The sequence below is a fragment of the Bison bison genome, unplaced genomic scaffold (assembly GCF_000754665.1).
Source record: "Bison bison bison isolate TAMUID 2011002044 unplaced genomic scaffold, Bison_UMD1.0 scf7180017864299, whole genome shotgun sequence".
In the NCBI taxonomy this organism is placed as follows: domain Eukaryota; kingdom Metazoa; phylum Chordata; class Mammalia; order Artiodactyla; family Bovidae; genus Bison; species Bison bison.
In genome coordinates this window covers 239088-243879 of record NW_011494871.1, presented here as the reverse complement: position 1 = coordinate 243879, position 4792 = coordinate 239088, and positions in this window count along the sequence as shown.

Below are 4792 nucleotides of genomic sequence, written 5' to 3'. Positions count from 1 at the left end.
GGTCATCAGAGGTGTCTACTGTTGAGGGGAGCTCATCTTTGGGCCTCAGTGAGGTTTAGCCAGGAAACGACAGAGTGTGTGGAGTCTGATTTTCATCCTTGAAGCCATTTAAATTTTCTATTTTTCAGTCACTTGGATGTAGCTAGATGATCCCACACACACAAATTGAGAATGTTCAAAACTCCAGATTTGTTTCAACTTTTTGTTTTGTCTCAGCAGGAACGTGCCCCTATATCTTGTGCCTTTTGTTCCAGACTTTTCTGGGACGGGAAAAGGGGGAATCTGTTTAAAAGCCTGCCTTCTCTTTTGTTGTTTTACCGCAGTAGCAGTGTTCATGCATTAGTACGTGTACAGTTTAAGTTGAATACTGTTTGGAGTAAAGTGGTTCTGGAGCAGTTTATGGAGGGACACTGGTATGAGTTGAGGCTCTTACGGGGTTCTTGCTGCCCTGCCCACCTCGCTTTGTGAAATCAGTTAGCAGGCAACTTTCTAGGCTCTCACTGGAGTTCTTGGAAGTCACAGTGAGATATTTTTAATATGTCTTTATAAGTCCTCATGGTGACCAAAAAGGGGAAATACGATAGCATATATAGTCTAAAAAGGTACTCAAGGGAGTGCCGAAGTGCCCACACATTTCTGTAGTTCCTGTGGTGCTTTGTGAAGGGTTGTGGAGTCGTTGGCCAAGTGGTGGGACATCAGGCAGCCCTCCTAGCATTTGCTGAGGTGAGCATGTTGCATGTTCAGATGTTGTGGAGACATAAAAAGTTTGAGAAATGAGATTTATGATGGATGATTTTATGTTTAAAAAAAAAAAAAAAGCCTTGTTTTAATGTTTTCTAGTCATCTAGTTTGCAGAGTGTGAATTTCTCAAACTCCCCAATAATCAAAAAAATTTTGTGCTTTTAAAAAATGTGACACAGGATTTTTAAAAATCTCTCCCATTTTTAGACTTTTCAGCCCCCCCTTCTTTTTTTCTTCTGAAGAAATGGTTGGAATCTTGTGCAGTGCTTATGAACAGAGCATTAAGACATTTAACCACCTCAGTGTATTGAGTTGGCCAAAAAGTTCATTTAGATTTTTTTCTGTAAGCTATTATGGAGAACCCAAACAGACGTTTTTTTCGCCTGCCGAATTTTCAGGGAAATACTGTTTGGGACACACTTAATTCAGCAGTTCCCGTGAGAGGGGCTTGGTAGGTGGCACCCAGAGTGAAAGAGTGTCTCTGAGATGGTGACCTTCCAGCCACCTCACTAAGGTTGCTCAGCACCTATTTCCACCTTGTATTTAAGTAGATGATCAACTCACAACAGTGCACATTAAACTTGTTTGATGTTTTGGGGTTGCAAGAGAGTCGGACACAACTGAGCAACTAAAGAACGACGTCTCCTAAGTACAGCATTGTGATATTATTCACTGCATATGAATGTGTAATGGGTTCTGCAAGAAATGCTTTTCCTAGTTTGTTCATTTACATGGTATCTTCAATGTTAAATGCTGTGTTTAAGTGGTTTGAAGTATATGTTGAAATAACTGTTGACTGTCATTTGATAGTTCATTCTATTTCCTTTTCATTATATGTGAACATGGTTAATTTGTGAAGTAACTACTGTGGGATTCTTTGTGACAGTAATGTATTTGGAATATTGAATTTTTAAAGAAAACAGTGGAGGCTGAACAAGTAATGTCATCTTGAGCAAAAAACACAGTTTATTGTTGCTGTAGCTGAACTTGCTTTTAAAACTTAACCTGAATATACGACCACAGAGGCTGGTTTTCTTTGGCTTTTTTGGGGAGGGCACTTGAGAAATACTATCACAACCCGATAATGCTGCTGGGCTTTTTCCCTTTAAAATTTCATTTTTTTGCTGTGCTGAGTCTTCCTTGCTGCATGTGTTTTTTTTTAGTTCCAAAGAGCAGGGGCTGTCCTCCAGTTGGAGTGCATGGGCTTCTCTGTGGAGCACAGGCTCTGGCGTGCGTAGGCTACAGTAGTTGCAGCTTGGGAGCTCCGGTGTGTGGTACAGGGGCTTAGCTGCCCTGAGGCATGTGGGTTTTCCCAGACCAGGGGTTGAACCGGTGTCCTCTACATTGGCTGGCAGATTCTTAACTACAGGACCATCAGTAAAGTCCCTGGATTTTTTTTTTTTTTTCCACTTTTGTTTTGAAGAGTTTTGGTTTCTTTGTTTTGGGTTTTTTTTTTTTTTTTAACTTAAAATGCCTTGTAGGAATTTGGAAACATAATTAAGTTTGACAATTTTCAGTGGTGTTTTTCAATTCCAAGGTCTTTCTTTCTCTCATGACAATCGATTTTGCACATATGGCAGACACATACAAATCTGGGCTCTTCATAAAACTGCTATGAATGTTCTTCTGCAAATTAGTTACACATTTCATTTTTCATGGGGAAAATACCTAAGGGTGGAGTTGCTGAGTGTTGCGTATGAAACAGCCAAGCAGTTTTCCAGAGTTGCTTGGCCTTGCAGCCCGAGCAGTGATGATGCCTACAGCTCTGTATCCATGCCAGCATCAGTCCTGTTGGTATTCACTGTTGAGATGCAGGCACATTATGTTTCCCTAGTAACTTCTCATGTTGATTATCTTTTCAGATAGTTTTGGCCATTAAGGTACCTTTTTAGTGAAGCACATTTGCCTTTCTTTTACCATACTTTTAACTGCTGTTTACAACTAGGTTGTGTAAGTTTCATTACTAGTTGATATAAAACTCACTGATCTGTGTATATAACCTATGAGATAATATATATGTATATTTTAAGTACAGATAGCTTTTAGAATTCTGAAAAGCCAGATGATGTTGGGAATCCAAAATTGAATGTTTTTATTACATATTTTTGTATAATGCCAGCTGAAAGATGAAACTTATTAGTTGAAAAAATCTTACGGTGTGATATCTTCTGTCATGATAACATGGGTGGAAGATCCATGAACCTGATAGAAAGTCAAAGCCTTAGAGTTTTTAAGTTTTATTGCAGATTTTCAATCCAGAAGTCATGAAAATTAGAGTCATGTTGAAAAAATGTCTACCTTCTGATGAATTCAGTCAATTTAAGGTGTATTTTCTTGTATCATGTGTTCATCAATTGAAATTGTATTACATCAAAAAGCAGGAAGAACTTGTAAATATATATATTGTTATGTTTTTAACAGATTTACTGCTTTTACGTTTTCTTGGAAAATAATGACTTCTGAATTTTTGGTATACTGTTCTCTTAATCACAAACTATTTCTCTATTATCTCTGAAGACATAGTCTTTGTTGCTTAAAGAGAATGTATTAGGTAACAGAATGAGATTACTTCAGTAAAGAGTACAGTACATATTTTGCCTATTGTAAATTGCCTTTGGTTTATTGTTTTTGTGGCCATTATTGTGGTGTCTTTGCCATCAAGGCCGAGGATCATGTTTGGTTCTGCATAAGATCACAGAGGGTGACAATCATGAGGATGTCCCCTTCTCCATAACTACGAACTTCAGAATTTCTCAGAAGGCGTTTGCGAGCTTGCTAATAAAGAATGTGATTCCTTTATGGTTCAATACCACAGGAGTCTGCTCCAGAGGAGAACATTACCTTTGGGGGTGATTTCTGGCAAGGTATTATTTTTCACCATGAGCCATTATTAAAATCCTGTTTATTCAGTTTTTACAATTCATGTGTTGTAATTGGAAAAGCTTTGTAGAGTATTCCTCAACCTCCATACTTGTTGAATTATGTAGTATTTATCTTCCATAGTAATTTCTTGCAATGTACTATTATTTATATGTAATTTATATAATAGACTATGTAATAATGATTGACTTGTATTAACTCAGCGGAAAATGAGAATGTGAGTACTCAATCTCATTGGTACATAGTTGACTGTTAAGAATATGCCTTCTGTATTTTTAATGTTTGTTTCTTTGAGAAAAGTCATCAGAAAAGTACATGTGGTATCGGCCATTCACATTTCTGACTATGTGAAAAAAATCTTACGGTGTGGTTGGAGTCATTTTTGTTTTCACTGTTACCAGCCATTTCAGATGTACTGGAATGGAATGTAAAATCAAACATTAATTCTCACACAGCTTTTTTTTTTTTTTTAAAGTAACTCTGCCTATGACTTAAAAAAATATGTATTTATGGGTGCTTTGTGCTGGCAAGTGGGGGCTAGTCTTCGTTGCAGTACTCGGACTTCTCATCGTGGTGGCTTCTCTCTTGAAGCACGTGGGCTCAGTATTTGTGGTACGAGAGCTTAGGTGCTCTGTAGCATATGGAATATTCCCAGACCAGGGATCAAACCTGTGTGCCTTGCATTTGCAGGCAGATTCCTATGCACTGTGAAGACCTTACAAAGTTCTGACTGAGCCTTTTATCCTAAAATTAAAAACGGACCACGTTTGTCACATAGTTTTTGTATAGTTACAGCTTCAGGTTTTAGTTAAAGACTTTTCCTAGGGAATTCTCTCGCAGTCCAGTGGTTAGGACTTGGCAGTTTCACTGACGGTCCTGGGTTTGTTGTTTGGTTGGGGAACTAATTTCCCACAAGCCTTGTGGCACTGTGAAAAAAATTATTTTTATTTAAATACAATTTTTGGTTGATCTTCACATTTTGAATATTCCTCAGGATCAGAACATATTAAAAGTATATCAAACTTCTACATCTCCTCAGATTCCTAACTCTAAATTATGAGCATCACTGAATGGATGTGGGTAGCAGGACACCTGTGTGTGTCTTACTGGTATTGGTTACAACCCAGTGCAGAGTAAATCTGGCCACATTTGGTATGAGACTACGTCATTA